Here is a 17,520-nt window from a genome sequence, read left to right as displayed (position 1 = left end):
GTTGGGATATCTGGCCTGCCTTTATTTACGGGTGGGTGAGCCACACATGATGCAAGCTGCATGTCTATCTGTATGTCTCATGTCATGGCCCCTATTCCCCAATGTGGCACCATTGTGGCACCTGTCCCCTTGAGTGTCTCCCATCATCATTGGCCCCATCAGGGAGTCCCTACCTGTTTAAGTACCAGAGGGGAACAAAGCTGGCAGGATGCCAGAGATTATATAACAGAACAGAATTCTGTGCCTGCGAGTCCACTTCGTGTTATGGGAACAGTTTATCGGACCCAGTCTCAGGGCTATGAGAACACTACTTATCAGGCCCCTCCAAGGCTATGGGAACACTGCTTCCCTTAGTTACACAGACACCTGGGTGAGGAAGCCCGGCTGCCTCCACTTGCCCTACAATGGTAGTAATGATGGCAAACAACACTGACTGTGGGTTTGACAGACCCTTCTGAGTCCACTTGTGGTTTTGCATAAGAAAATGAAAACCTCAACTCAAGTCACAGTCTGAGGACTCAAGAGTTCTATAGCATTCCTAACAGAATCTTTAATTCCTTGAAGTTGTGTGGCAGATATTGCTGAAAAAAATAAAGTCTGCTTCTCTTCTAGTCTTATCTCCTCTCTCTAACACCCACTGTTGGCAAGCCTAACATGAAGTGAGCTGGCAAAGAAGAAAAGTAGTTTGCAAAGTTCAGATCCGGCATCATGAAGTAGGGAAAAGGCAGGTGGGGTTGGCTCTGAGAAGCAACAAGATAAGGGCCCATAAGGCAAACCTATAATGCAGCAGATAAGCAGCTTGAAATTGAAATAAGTAAATCCAATTCTAACTGAAAAAAGCATAGATTGTGCTGTGATTCATAAGAAGAGCTTGAACATTTGTGTAGAATGAGATAAAAAAGAAATTAGTGATTTAACTACTCATTTTATAATAATTTTTCTTAGTATAAAAATTGTACCCTTAAAGTAGCAATACCTGTAGATCACCACTCTATGGAATTTCAGAAATGGAAAATATTTTTTAGTTTTCTAGTTCATCCTATTGTCTTGGCATGCCTGGATTACAGAATATTGACATTAGTTCACTCATTTAAGCCAAAACCCTTTGTTGTTTTGAGATAATATGCTCATATGAGAGTGGATTAAAGTAATCCGTTTTTGTTAATATTTAGCCACCTGTTTTTTTATTCAGCAAGTAAATTGACTTCTTTGGTTCTTGGTTTCTTTATCTGTAGAGGGAAATTTTTGCGGTCTAGTATTTTTATGACTTCAAGCCTATGAAAGTATCTCAGAGAATGTCCTTACTTTGCACTGGGATTAGAGGAGACATCTGTAACAATGATGAGTCAGAACCACATTTCCAGGTACCTGATTTACCAGTTAGGTGGCAAAGAAAAGGAGAAAATTATGTGTGAAATGCCCTGTCACAAGCTTTAGATTCTGAGAATGAGAATGCACAGATGCACCAGTGTTTGTGGGTTTTATGCTAATGAGTCAGATTATCATGTGCTGGGATTTTTCAGCTGTCATTTTTAAATGTATGAGAAATGTTACTATAGCAGAACTGGAGAGTATTTAGCTCATTAAAAGACAGAAACAGCAAAATACTAAATTTCTTTTTTTAGGTTTAAGAGTTAGCTGTAGCACTTGTGAATTTTTAAGGTTTCAAACTTGACTGTATATCCATATTCATGATGGTGTATTTTATCTGTGAGTGCTACCCACTAGGTTTATTTTAGATGATCTTGTTAACACCCTGACAAGCAGTGAACTTATCTCTATGACTCAGAAATGTGGAACAAAATTTGGTGTGGGAGGGAGGGTGAGAAAGAGAGGAAGTGGATAAAAGGCCCCATATTAATGCTCAAATATCGTCATGAAAAGATTTCAGTGGTCAGAAATAAGTTTGAAATTTGGGGAGAAAAATGTATAAAATACTATAGCAATTGGAGTCTAGATTATTTAATTCACTGCATTAAATTATTTAGTTATTTCAGGGTGGAAAATATTTTTAACTATATTAGAGATGCATTTCTCAAAGATAGTTTAGGTAGTAACCTAAAGGACTGTATTTTACTATTTCCAAATAAATAAATCTGATACTACTGAAGGATCAGTTATTACCCTTTTGACTGAGGACTTTAGTTTTGGTTAGGTTATTTCTACCATTCTTATAAAAAGAAAAACATTTTAATATGATGAAAACGTAACATAGAAACTAGGTTTGAGGTTTGACTTTTAAGGTAACCTTTTCAGAAATCCACAGTAACAGCTAGAAGGCTAGCAGCAAAGTTACTACGTTTATTAATTTAATTTCTATTTCTGATGTCTAGTCATCCTTCTTTTTCTTTCAAAATGCTGAAGTCTGGGATAGATTGTGTGTTGGTGTAAGAGGGGAAAAAAGAAAATTCTTTTTAATATATGATCCTAATCTGTACAATAATTAGTTCTTTTTTGCAATTCAATAATATTAGTAACATACTTTAAGAAATACATTAAAGTGTATCTAATACTAAAAATGCCAGTTAGGGAGGAAATGAGAAGTTTGGATCATTCTTCCACTTCACACTGTGTTTGGCTCAATGGCTGTCATGCGTAAATTGTCTTTCTGCGTTCAGTGTGAAAAGTGCTCAGGACTTGTTTGGCTGGACAGCCGATAGAGGCGCACTATTGAGCACTGGGGCTTCCATTCTGAGAGTGAAATTATTATGCTCTTGAGAAAATAAATGAGTGAAAACTTGGTGTAGAGACTTCTCATTTCAATATTTGTCATTCAAAGCATCCCTTATTCTTATCAATGTAAAATAAAAAGATCATAGCCTCATTTACTCTGCTAATCATTTTCTCCACTGAGCCAAAAGACTCTCACAGAGAGATGAAACTTTATGGCAGCCTCCAGAGACATGGAAGTGGCAATGAGAGCTGTTTCCTAGATAAGGATGTCTGTTACTGGCAAAGTGCATTACTATGACTAAAACCTCAAATAAATCCTATCTCTACGTCCTCACTGTCTTCAGAGTACTTATTTATTATTGCTTATTTAATTTTCTGCCTCTGAAAGCTAAGGGCAGGATCTGTATACCTTAAAAAACAAAACAAAACACTGTTTTCACAGTGCTTAGCACAATGTTTGGTTCATAGTAACTTGTTAAGAAGTACTTGTTATTTTTGAAAGTGAAATTTTATAGAGTAATTAAATTCAACACATAGAATGCCCACGAAGCAGATCACACTGCTGCAGTGATAACCTATGGTCAAGTCTGCAGATTCTGACGGCCACCTGGTTGTAAGAGGCTGAAAGAAGCCATTGGCTGTAAGATGGATTCCCCAGTTTCAAAGGTGTTAACACCTGAGGAAAAAATGCACCCGGAGACAACTGGTGAAAGTTTTGTTTGTGTACTAATCTGAGTTCAGAGCTTAACTCTATTTTACTTATGCTGATCTCTCCAAGAATGCAATGAGTGTGTAAATCACAGTGAGTATGCTTGGCTTTGTTAAGAGCATACAAGAGTTGTGCATCATTTTGGAAAGTCAAGTCACTGATGGCAAAGGTACTTGTGATATTTGAGTCTCTTATACCACATGTATGTAACTGACTGCATTAGGAGCTACTAAATTCAATGTAAATACTTCACATGGTTAAAAATATCTGACTAATTCAAATTTTGTCCTGTTCAAGGATTTAAATATTGCCATATCCTTCTTAATAAAAAGTAATTTTTAGTACTTCCTTATACTGTGAGTGCATTTTGTTTATTTTTGAGCATAGAATGACCCTTTATTATATTTATAACAATATATATAAAACAAATGTAATTTCAAGTGATTGTAACCACATTGTATATGATGGTTGGCAGTTTTATATACTGAAATAATGATTGTGTTTAAATAGAACTTGAAATTCAATGGCATTCTTCATAAAGACATAGATTTGAAATACATCCATCCACATGTTTCTTTAAGGTCTATAAACTTTTATTCTGACTTTATACATATTCTTAGAATTTTCACATAGCCTTAATGACTTAACTAAGCTCAAGATCTTTCTTTTAGAAAATAACTGACCTATTAAAACTAAAGAAGCTTTGCTTAGTGAAACATAGTAATTGATAGGCTACTGATGAGTTTTGACCTAGTTCCTTTCTCATTTAGAGCATAAACAAAACCTTCCCTAGGCATGCAGACCACCTCCTAAAGACTGACTATATCCTTGAAACAGACTCATTCAAAGGCAAATCAGTCTCTAAACTTCCATCTGTCTGTCTCTACCATACTGGAAATCTTACACTTAAACTTCCAGTGACAGGTAAAGCAGATGAAGACCTATTCAGAAAGCCCACCTTTCACACAACTTTCTTATACTAATGGAGGATGTGTTCCAGCCAAATGGGGGAATAGATCAAGAAAGAGGAAAGCAGAAACTAGAAAAACATGTCTCTAACAAAGAAAAGTAGCAAAAAGAAGTGCCAGAATAAAAGCCATTCCATAGGCCCAAAGAACAGCCAGTCTTGTTGAGAGCAGGGGAGTGAAAGCTTTCCTGATGAGGAGCTCCAGGTAAAAAGCAGACCAATAGAGTGCATAGAATTGTGGACAATAAATTAGAAACAAAAGAAAGTATTGAAGATATTTACATGGATATTATGTAAGTAAAATTTTCTAAATTGTTGTAATAGTGAACAAAAAGCTCTATAACTTTTTTTTAAAGAAAGAGTGTGGAGAAGGGAGGGAAAAAGAGGGAGAGAAACAAAGGTGTGTGTGAGAGAGAAACATCGATTGGTTGCCTTCTGTATGCACCCTGACCAAGGACTGAACCTGCCACCCAGGCCTGTGCCCTGACTGGGGATGGAACCTGAAACCTTTCCATTTGAGGGACTGCACCCAACCAACTGAGCCACATCAGCCAGGGCAGCTCTGTAATATCTTGATAATGTTTTTCTATGCAGTAAATCATTATTTCCTGAATCATATCAATAAATGATTTAACTAAAAGTAACTTTTAACTATATTTAAAGAAAGAAGAGGTATAACAGGTTCTGTAACAATGCTATGCTTTCCATTTCTCATGTGTAAAATGGGTGTAATAATAGTACCTCCTTCTTAGGGTTCTGGTGAACATTGCATGCAAGAGCACATCATGGAAAACTTAGCAGTCTTCCTAGCACAGAGTAAGTACTGAAGAAATGGTAGCTAAAATGATGGAAGCTCAGGAGAAGCCTCCGAGGGGGGATTGGGAAGATTTTACATTCTATTCTGGAATGTGAAGTTTGAGCTACCAGCTATCCATGTGATTTATAAAGAGGATTTACAGGAGAGAAATTGGGCTATGGATAGGAGTGATTAGCATTCAGGTGGAATTTGAAGCTATGGGAATGAATCAGTTCTATATCTAAGATTAGTATATTGAGTCAGGAGAGGAGGGAAAAAAGCAAGAACACCAATATTTAAAGAAAAGGGAAGTTTCCAAAAATTAAGAATGAGAAGTCAGAGATTTGGGAGGAAAACTAGTGGGGGACATAGGGAAACATCAATTTCAGGAGTGAGTCAGCATGCTCAGCAGGACAAGGCTGTTTCACGTGTCCATTGGATTTAGCACCTAAGGGCCTGATGCCAGCCTGGGTGGTCCAAAGAGCACAAGAGCCCAAGGGCAAAGAGCAGAGGGGCTGCAACTTGAGGAAAACAAACCGGGTCCCTGGGTGCAGTCCACTGTTTCTAGAAGCTTGTTCAGGAATGAGAGATTGGGGAGAGATCTGGGAATGTTTACACATACAAATTAATAAGATTTCAGAAAGGAAGAGAGATAAGATATAGGAAAAAGAATACATAGGAGAAAGCAAGTTTCTGAGAATCTATTCCCCTCTGATTTTTCTATTTTGACTTCTCAGATAAGTAGGAATTATAAATCAAAATGATGAATTATTATTCTTGGCACTTACTTACATAAGATCTATTTTCAAGCCTTCATGGGGAGTGTTTTTGGTCCTGCTATATATACCTTTTATGCATGCTTTCTTAAAATAAATAATGACATAGGCAAAGGAACACTGAGAGGAAAATTAATCTGAAATAACATCACATGTCTAGGGATTATTCTCTATGCCCAAACAGAATTAGCTCTTTCTGCTAGTTTTTTCTATTAACACGCCACCTCTAGGAAGAACAGGAGAGTGCTGTGTGCCTCACAGTCAGAAAACTGTTTTCTATTTTAGTATTTACCCCCAAAAGGGTAATTGTGTGATTTCATCTGCCTATAAAATTAACAGCTATCTATCTATCTTCTATCTATCATCTATCTATCTTCTCTTTCTATCTCCATCTCTACACTCTCTGTGTTTTTACAGAGGCTTGGGGATTGAAATAAAACTCATATAATGATGTATTTTTTAACACATTCAGTGAAAAAAGTCACAAATAGAATAAAATGTACTGGTAGTATTTACTGCCTTTCTGGTAACAAGCAGCCAATGTGCAGCCCCTGAAAGGTGGCTCCTATGCTGGACTCTGCCCCTGTAGTACTGTTTCCTACCCTGCACGATAACTAGGAACAGCGCACGTAGGACAACCGAAATGCTTTTCTGCATCAGCATCTGACTGATCCCAGGAGATAAACTGCTATTAAAGCTGAGGACAAGAGCTAGACGATTATTTTTTAATTATCTTGAATAAGTTTTCAATGCATATGTTGCTTCACATGTAAGGAGAAGGTTGTTTACATATTTCACTTTGAGAGAGCTGATGAAAAGCTCCTGGAAAATGGCCTTCAGGATTACCAGACACATGTCCTTCCAAGCAAAAATACTGTGATTTGTGTTCCTCATGTGAACTCTGATTGTTTGCCAGGCATTGTGCTACTTACTTTAAAGAATTAAAAATTGTGAATAATTATAGTCCCATGCCATAGACACTAGTTCACCCCATTTAGGAGAGAAGAAATTTGAGTCTCAACTAAATGTTGAGACTAAAATGTGAGTCTCAACTAACATTTTGAGATTTGGTGTAGAGGATTTAAAGCTGTGAGTGCCAGTCTTTCTAGCAGTGTGAAAATTGTATGCTATTTTAGCAAAACTGAGATATGAAAAAAATATCCTCATTTAGGGGCACTAGCCATTTATCAAAAGAGACTGCTTATGTCCAGGAAATTTTATCTTATTTGAAAAATTCAGGAACGTACTGTTATGCTGTTTATTATTTTCAGTCATATATTTATACATGATATATGACTGAAATCAATCATTGTATTACAGGGTCTCTCATTTTATGAAACTGCTATCTTCCTCAAAAGTTAAATATCTGCAGCTCTATTTGAAAGGGCTCTGTTGAGAACACGGGGTAAAGTGTTCTATTATCAAAGAGTGTGAGTATAATCAATGTTTTTATTATATTATTATAGATACAAGCAAACTTGTATATAACTAGGTGCAAAGAAGGGGACCTGAATGGCCCAAACCAAGTGGTCCAATCCTGGGTCATGCATTGCATTCAATTATCATGTCTCTTTAATCCAGGACTATTCCTCTGTCTTTCATTGCTGTTCATGATTTTGACAGTTTAAAATAAAGCATGGGCTAGTTATTTGATAGAATGTTCTACAGTTTGAATGCATTTGATATTAAATGCATTAGCCATTTGATCGCATGTTGTTAGCAGGAATACTAAAGAAACGATGTTGTGTCCTTTTTAGTGCTTCATAGCAGGTAGCATAAAATTTACTCAGTACCATTATTAAGTACAATTTCTAATGATTGTGATTTTTGCCATTCAGTTAAAGTGGTGTCTACCAAGTTTCTCCTTTGTAAATTTACAGTTTTTCTCTTTGCAATTAATAATTTGTGGGGTATTCATTGACAATTATTGCCTGAATCAGTTATTATTATGATGTTGCAAAATGGTGATCTTCTCTTTCTTGCTACAGAAAAATCTTTTTTACCTCCCCACTATGTATGTACTTGCTTATTTATATCACTTTGGGCTCATGGTTTTTATTTTCTTCCATAGGATGCAATATTTTATTATCATTACATTAGGTAATGGATGTGTTAAACAACTTAATGGGGAAGAACCTTTTCATCATGTATATGTATATCAAAACATCATGATATGTACTTTAAGAATCTTACAATTTATTTGTCAATGATACTTCAATAAAATAAAAATACATCCTCAAAATATGAAATTTGATTTTTCAATATATTCAAAATCAATTATGACTAATCAATGAGTTTGAAGAGTGATAGATAGCTTTGTTGTAATTAGTGTACAACTTCTCAAGCAATCTGCTAATATCAATCTACTAATGTATATTTTTAAAGCCTGTGTAGTGTGAAGTTCACCACTCTCAGTGGGATGATTTTAGATTATAGGTTCTAGTACATTCAAATTAGTTACATGTTTTGTAAGATTTTTCTTTTTTTTTCTGTTCAGCTACGCTCTTAGCCTCCAACAGAATGAGAGGACAGAAATGGATTTAAATATATGTTGATAATAAAGAGTTGCTCCTATTTATTAATTATCAACTCATTTCTTTTGTATAGTTTAGTCCATTAAGTATTATCCACTTGGACTCTTAAATAGGTCTGTTTTATTTGGGATATCTTCTGGTCAGTCTGTCTTTGAAAACTCTACATTATAGTATTTTCAAAATTAGATCTTGCTTCAAGTGTAGAAATCAACAAACCTAGGCCTCAGAGTAGAACTATGGGCATAAACTTAAGTGCGAACCTATTGATACCACTCCTTCTCATACTGTCATTGAACAAAGGGACATGAGAGGTTTCATTGACATTGCACCTGGAAGACTCTATCTACACTTGTTCAGAGGCTGAAGAATAAGGAATCTAACCATTGTGAAACTTCCTGGAAAAAAATTAGGGTTTGGAAGGACTTTAAGTTTTTATCAGAAGTACGGAAAATATATGCAGTGCCTTTTTGATGAAGGTTCTTCTTGAATTGAAGGAAATAGATGGCATTATTGTGAGGAAGGAAGGAATTTACGGGGTGAGAGGCATCAAAACAGGGTAAGTTATCTGTACAGCAGGTCATTTAGAATTTGAGTTAGATTTGTGCCTAGACCAAATAAGGGATTCTTTTGCTTGGAGAAGTATTTTCTCTAGAAACTCTAAGTCCTTATTTTGTTCTGTGATAATTTTAGAAAATAGCATTGACTCTCTATTTGAGGGAGGTTTACTTGAACATGCAAGTTGTTATTTTAGGTGGTGAGTGACACACTGATGTAGAACCTCACCATAAATATGGTCGTGAGTGGCGCCTTCTCTTAATCAAATTTAGATCCTTCTAAAGGAAAAGTAGTTTTTGTTGGTTTGCTTTTAATTTTAGAGGAATCTATTTGTTTAGTAATGCTTATCTGAAATGATGTTGGTATTGGAAACAGAGAGTTTGCCAGAATAACTTGTACAAAAGGTTAAATATCTCTGTTGTTTGCAGTTGTCTATAGAAAACAAGTTCCGATGACCTCTAGCTATTTCCAGAGGCTACCACTTCCACCCTTCCCACGTTGACACAAACAACCTTGAAAATAAACCAAGTTGTAGTAATCTAGAGCTGCCACTCTGTGCTGTGTGTGCATAAAAGCTTCCCTGTTCAGCCCTGCAAAACTGGCTGCAGATCAGCGATGATACATCAGCTCTGCAGCAGCAAGTTTCAATGGGAAGATGATAAATCCACTCAAATTCAATGGCACATTGCCCACCCTCATTTTAATGAGAGTGCTTTTGCCTGTAATAAACCACTGCTGTCATCCTTTTTTTCTTTACAAGAATATATGTGTTTACTTACAATTGTTTAGTCAGGAACAACGCATCAGGTAAGCAGGGAACTGTTTTTAAATGATAGACTGTGAGTCAATTATTACCTCCTTTTTATGACCAATTGATGACTAGTTTCCTGAGAAGTAAGTGTTGATTGATGACAACGGCTATTAAACACTTGTAAATGCTAAGTGGGATATAGAACATGTGAAAGCCATTTTTCCTGTCACATAACAGCTCCTACTCTAAGACAGTAGGATCATCCTGTGGGGCATTCTTCTGCCTTCGGTACTCAGTGGAATCAAAGGAGAGTGCCAAGCGGTGAGTAAAACAATACCTCCTCTAGTCATTCTTTTTTAAAAATTTTTTAAAATTTTATTTTAATTGTTGTTCAAGTACAATTTTCTATCTTTTACTCCCATCCCAGCCCACATGGAAAAAAAATCTAGTCATTCTTAAGTAAGGTTTCTGTTAAGTAGATGACAGTTGAGTATGTTTTGAGGAGGAGCAGTTGATTACAAATGGGCCCGAGGGAACTTTTTTGGGGAATGGAAATATCCTAAGTGTGGATTGTGCTGGTGGCTACATGAGAGGATACATTTGTCAAAGCAAATCAGACTACATATTCAAAATGGGTGAATGTTTAATGTATTTAAATTATATCTTACCCCTAATTTATAAAAAAAATGTAAAGTCCAGCTAACTGACAGAATGTTCTTTAAGGATATGAGCAATCAGTTCACAGAAAAGGAAACACAAATGATGCTGAAAGAAATATGCCAATGCTAGGCTCCTTTCAAAATAAAGGAAAGGCAAGTGAAAATAATAGCATTTAGTTTTCCTCATTTATTAATTTGGACAAAATGATTGATAACAAACACATTGTGTAGGAAAACAGATACTCTCATACTTAACTGGTTCAAATATAAATTGGTAATTCTCATATGGAGTATAGTTTGGCAATAACTAACAAAGGTATAAATGCCTTTGAACTAATAATTCTACTTTCAGGGAACTTGTCCAACAGATATATGTTGTATGCATGCAAAATAACACATGTAAAATGTAGTACTTATAGAACTGTTAATGACTGTATATATTGTTAAATTGTCCAAACAACAGAGGCTGAGTGAACTGTGGTTCATACATGCAAAGGATAATAGTGTGTGGCTATAAAAATGAGAAAGCCTTTATGTACTAGAATAGATAGCTCTTGATATTTGAATGAGAAGGTAAGGTACACTTTTTGGAAGATAGAATATATTTTTTTCCTATTACTCTCTTAAATACAAATTAAAATCCTGGACATTGTGTGTCCAAAAAACAATAAAAAACATGAGAAGATTCTGAAGTGTGGACAGAGGGCACAACAGACCATATAGGAATCTAGGACCCAGGAAACACAAGGTGGTGAGTGTCCTGTGTTTTCTTCCTGCATCATATGTTCCAGACTTGTTGCTGGAAAAGACAGAATACATGGAAAGAAAAGGACATTCCAGGACAAAAATTAAGAAAACCAGACTCTTAAGTTAGACAAAAAGCAGAAGAAAGAGAGTTGACCGTGCATCATCAGTTCGATGATAGCTAGGTAGACCTGAAATAGGTCTTTGGAAGAAAATATCAGATGTGTTTTGTATATCTGCTTAAGACAGAACATTTTGCTGTGCTTGCTGAATTATGTCAGTGCATAATTTTCAGTCAATTTTAGCCTGATGGAAATATCACTTTCATAACAGCTGCTCTATTTTGCTTTATGTTTGGGTTTCTGCTGCCGAGAGTACACTCTGGGGACCAGAGCCATGACAAGTGCCAAGTCCCATTCCATCTCTAGAATAATGTTGTGGCCCTTTGGGAATGAGAGAGAGAGAGAGAGAGAGAGAGAGAGAGAGAGAGAGAGAGTTGGGGGAGAGAGAGAGATTATCTTCAGTTGTAAATTGTCTCTTTTCCTTCCTGCTCCTCTTCATTTAACAAGGCTGGAATTTATGCCTGGCTCTCCCATATAAGGGTTAGGTGGCTGCCAGTCCGAGCTAGGATGATGGCTTAGGAAAAAGCTCTCATTGGGTTCAGGGAGTTTGCACATGGCATGGGAGAAATACTCCCCACTGTGGCCCACTCTTAGGGAAACTGAGGGCCAAGTGACTGCACATAAGGAAGCTCTGTCTATGAAGATGCCTCCATGTGACCCAGTCATCTTCCAAGGGCAAAGTCTGAGCCCAAAAGTTGTTGTCAAGATCATCTCCTTGCTGAGAGAGGCCCCTGCAAAGTCACCACCCCCTTTCATCTCACCAACTAGTCACAGTAGAAGTCTCTCCGAAGCTTCAAAATGATCATCCAGTCCTCAGTTTTGGGGACATTCAGTAGACTTCTGTGGTTTGTTAAACCACCATGTTCCAGCATTTCATGCAACTGACACTTAACCCAGAAGAAACATTTTTTTTTCTGAAGTAAATTGTTACTAAGGAGATTACAACTATTTGACAAAAACCAAATGTAGTCTGAAGTCTGCACAAAGTGATACAGGAAAATAACTGTGGTGCAGTGCTGAGGCCCTTTATATATTAATTCCTCAATGCTAACCACTCTCCTCAGGGCCAGGGCATTCAATAATGAATGGGATCTAGATAAAATGTACCCTAAAATGTAATTATTACTTTAAATATCATATAATGGATATGTTTTCTTTAAAAAGCCATTTTCTTTTACAGATTTATACTAAAATATTTACAGATGAAGTAATATAGCACCTCGGATTTGCTTCATGACAATCCATGTGTGAGGGGGAGGGACTATGTAGAGGTATAGATGAAAAGTTGGCCGTGAGTTAACAACTGCTGAATTTGAGTGATGGATATCTGAGTGTTGTTATATTCTACTTTTTGCATGTTTTCAATCATGAAAAGTTAGAAATAATATATGGTGATCACCCTTAGAGGCATTAAGTTCTCAGGAACATGATTCGCCTCCGTGGAGATGAATCATACAAGAGTTTATAGCAATACTCTTTCATGCTACCGTTTTGATCTGTCCCCTAGGTCTTTATTTAGCAAGCAGTGCTGATACAAAGTATTAATGACTTTTCAAAGAGAAGCTCCAGGGAATTCAGCTTGATTTATCATGTGTGGAAGAATCGAGAACAAATCCCCCCGTGTTTCTAATGAAACCTTCCCTGCTGGGTCAGGATATCTACATGTTCAGATGCTAGAAAAACAAAATGAAGTTATAAAAAGAGAGGACAGAGTGTGGATGGAATTTAGTTTATTAGTCTCTATGAGCTCCGGAGTCAAATCCATGTCAATCGGTGCTTATAAGATTTACTCAATTAAAATACAAAATGAGATATGACCTCACACATGTCAGAATGGCTATCATCAATAAGTCAAGGAACAACAGGTGTTGGTGAGGGTGTGAGGAAAGGGGAACCCTTGTGCTCTGTTTGGTGGGAGTGCAGATTGGTGCAGCGACTGTGGAAAGCAGTATGGAGTTAACTCAAAAAATTAAAAGTAGGATTGCTTTATGACCCAGCAATTCCACTTCTGTGAATTTTTCTGAAGAAAACCAAAATACTAATTTGAAAGAATATATGCACCACTATGTTCATTGCAGTGTTATTTATAATAGTCAAGATTTGGAAGCAGCCCAAATGCCCATCAGTAGATGAATGGATGAAACAACTATGGTACATTTACATAATAGAATACTGCTCAGTCATAAAAAAGAAAGAAATCTTAGCTTTGTGACAGCATGGATAGACCTGGAGAACATTATGCCAAGTGAAATAAGCCAGTCAGATGAAGACAAGTACCAGATGATTTCACTTATATGCAGGACCTAATGAACAAAATAAACTAACAAGCAAAATAGAAACAGACTCATAGATGGAGAACAGACCTACAGCTGTCGGGGGTGGGGGTGGGCTGTGCTGCTGGGTGAAAAAAGTAAAGAGGTTAAGAATAAAAAGCAAAACCAAACCATAGACACAGACAACACTATGGTGGTTACCAGAGGGGAAGGGGAGTTGGGGGAAGTAAAAGAGGGTAAATTGGAGGGGGGGTAAGTGGTGATGGAAAGAGACTTGACTTGGGGTGGTGGGCACACAATACAATATAGAGATGATGTCTTTTAGAATTATACACTTGAAACCTACATAATTTTGTCAACCAATGTCACCCTAATAAATTAAATTAAAATAGAAGATATACTCAGAGTTTTCCTAAAATTCAAATGCTCTTCTTTTGTGAAATTCCTGAGTTCAGTTAAATTTTCATCCAGAAAAACAACAGCATTCTTAACATACAGACTTCTTTTGAGAAGAGTTGTCCTTTGCCTTAGCTCGGTTCCCAGAATAAGCTATGCTAATTTTCCAAGCTGGTTGGCAGCAATGGCTTAAGTAACAACATAGAAACCATTAGTGTTAGTCAGGCAAATTTTAGATGCAGGTAGAAAATAAGACAGGGAGATGGCTGTCGCTCTTTCTTTAATGATTAATGAGGAAATTATGGCATAATGTTATATGCTCAGACTCTGGAGCCAGACTGCTGGATTGAGTCTCAATTTTCCCTCTTCCTGTGTGGCCTTGGGCAAGTCCTGAAACCTTTCTGCATCTCACCCTCCCCCATCTCCATCACAATGTTGAGGATTAACTAAGTTAATAGTCATAAAGGATCTAGAACTGAACTGGCTCTTGCACTCATGAAGCTTATAGGAACAGATTAGCAGTTAGACGTCAATCCTAGAATGTTAGCGCTGGGAAAAAGGAGGGCCCCCAGGTGAGGCTAATGTGCAGCCAGGGATGAGAACTGTGACCAGAACATTACCAAAATCTGTTCTTGGATCTCAGACATCTGGATGGTACACTCTTCCCTCTCAACCCTTCCCCCAGCACGTCTGCACATCTGTTCCTACTATGTTACAGCAAAGCAACACAAGCATATTATTAGCATGCTCATACCTAATATTTATGCCTGTGAAAACCTCTGATTTTTCTTTCCTAGCTTAAAAATAGTCATTTACTTTAAAAGGCCATGTGTGAAAAGGCCAGCATTGCTAGGGGTTGAGGTGAAAGCAATTTGCATAAATCCAAAGTTTAGAAAAGAACCAGCACTAACCCAGTGCAGTTACTTTGGACAGTAACAATTTCCTGCCATCTAGTGGAGAATTCAAAGAATAAACTATGTCTTCACTTTTAAAAAATCAACATTATCACAAAGCTGTGACTTCTAAGCCTCCTGCTACTGAAAGGAAATGTTTTTGTGTTAGCAAGACAACTAGTTACCCACAAACTATATCTCAAATATACATTCCCATTGTATAGATTTCTTGACTTATTTTTAATGTAAAAAGTTTCATTATGTTATGTTATTACTCTTAATGTTGTCAAGACAATTGTGACCCACAAGATATAAATGCAAGTGTGCTCAGTTTCTGAAAGTTTGCATATTTACAGCCCTGCGACATATGTAAGCGTGTTTATAGTAGACTCTTTTAAAAGTTTCTTCTTTGAACTGTTGGAAGCAGAAGTGTCCCAAGGTTAAGAGCATGAACTGCAAAGCCAAATCTCCTGATTTAAAACTTGGGCTCTTGCTTTTCCCACCTGTGGAAACTTGGAGAATTTAGCCTCTTGTGCCTCAGTTTCCCCATGTGATAAAGATAAAACCTGCCTCATGGGGCTGCTGGAGGGATTAAATCTATGCAAAGCACTCAGTGTTCAATATCATTATTATTTCTACTATTGTGGTTGTTTACACATGTATCAATATTTAGTTATTGGGAGGAAGATGTTAAGAAGTGTCTTGTACTGAGACTCAAGTCAATTTAAAAAATTAACAAGCCTTTATTTAGGCTTATTTTATACTCAATATTATGGGAAATACAATTCAAATAAGACACTGCCCTGTTTCTGAGTCAATGTTCTCATAAATGAATAGAGGAGAATTAACTATAATTCAAAGCAAACATAATATGTGAGACCAGAGTTAAACGAAGTGCAGAGAAGGGGGAAGGTGTTTCAAACTGGAGAAATGGACTCATGAGTTATAACTTAAATAACGGATACATTTTTATTGAGATTAAATTGCATAGGTGGAGATGGTGGGGAAGTCTCCATTGGTAGGTATTTTAAGCAAGGGAATCAAGTTGGAAAAAAAATCCAGGATTTTACTTATTTTGGATGCAATGAGTAACAAGATCTTGCTAAAGTATATGATTTCTTCATTCTTTCTCCTAACATTTATCTGAGCATCTGCTCTGTGCCAGGCTCTGTTCTAGGCAGTACATATATGATGGTGAATAGAACAGACAAAAACTATTCTCATGGATATCTATTCCAGTGCGGTAGGAACACAGAGAAAGATGACTGGGAAGAGAGGCAGGGATAGATTTTGGAGGGGACCTAGTGGAGAACCAGCAAAGGCTGCTCAGTAAAATGGAGCCATGGTCAGGCACTGCTTAAGAAATATGTGTCTGGTGGAGAAAGTGTGAAGGTTAGATACAAGGATCTGAGGACTTGGAGGCATAGAAACATGTTTTAATAGGAGGCAATCTAAAGGTTCCAGGTGAGAGGTAATGAAGACTTAAACTACAAAATGGAAAAGGAGAAAACAGACTTAAAACACTTCCAAAAGGTGTAGAGCAGGGCTTGGTCCCAGCAGGAAATGGGTGTGTGGGAAAAGATGGGAAATGATGACACCAGGCTTGCGGCACGGACAGGAGGCACAGTGTGTCCAGTGTGGTGTTAGCTTAGCTGGCAGCGTAGACTCTGGGGTCACACAATGAGTCAGATGGGGGTACAGCAATGAGTCAAAGCGATCACTTTACCTCTTCAACCTCAATTTCCTCATTAGTCCAATGGGAATAATTAGAAGTACCACTTTATTAGACTATTGTAGAAAACAAGGACAAGTACTACTTCTTACATTACCGGGATGTGGTGAGCTTTCAAACTGTGAGGCTGGGTTTGAGGCTGCGTTGGAGAACATGAAGAGGGTGAAGCAGCGTCATGGGCATCACCTGCACCTAGAGGCAGATGTATTTGCAGGGGAGGTTGCTCCCACCTTAAGGTTGGTAATTCTTCACAAAGGAGGTAATTAGATGCGAATTGTCAACAATTATTTCACATTAGAAAATGAACTGCAAAATGCCAGTTATAAAAATAGTCATGGATATAAAATACAACATAGGGAATATACTCAGTGATACTGTAATAACTATGCATGTAGTCAGATGGGTACTAGACTTATAGGAATGATTACTTCAGAAGGTATATAAATGTCTAATCACTGTGTTGTACACCTGAAACTAATATATTGTAGGCTTGCTGCAGGAAAGTAAATTTTAGAAATTTTAAAAAAGAAAATGAACCACAAATTAAAGAGCCATATTTTGCATTTGGGAATCAAAATAGTTGTACATTTTGATGTTATTTTCCTGATAAACTGGCCAAAGCTTCAATTCAGCAACTGGAAATATCCTTTTTGTGAGGAATAAACAGAGATTTTATGAAAAACCTAAGAATGTGAATTAGACTAAAAAGTAACGAGAGTGTTTTATTTCCTCCAGTCTCAGGACCTATCTCTGACCGTATGCTAGCTGTAGACTTTCATCATCCCACCCTGAGAAGTCGTACACAGAGTTTAGTATAGAGGCATCAGGCAGTAGATTCATGGGTGCTGGTTAAAAATCAGGCAATACGGATCAAGAAATATGCCTAGATGTTTAGTTTCCAGAATTCCACCCAAAGTGATTATATGAATAGTCTGAATTA

The sequence above is a fragment of the Phyllostomus discolor genome, chromosome 4, assembly GCF_004126475.2.
Source record: "Phyllostomus discolor isolate MPI-MPIP mPhyDis1 chromosome 4, mPhyDis1.pri.v3, whole genome shotgun sequence".
Classification (NCBI taxonomy): domain Eukaryota; kingdom Metazoa; phylum Chordata; class Mammalia; order Chiroptera; family Phyllostomidae; genus Phyllostomus; species Phyllostomus discolor.
This window is presented reverse-complemented; position numbering follows the sequence as displayed.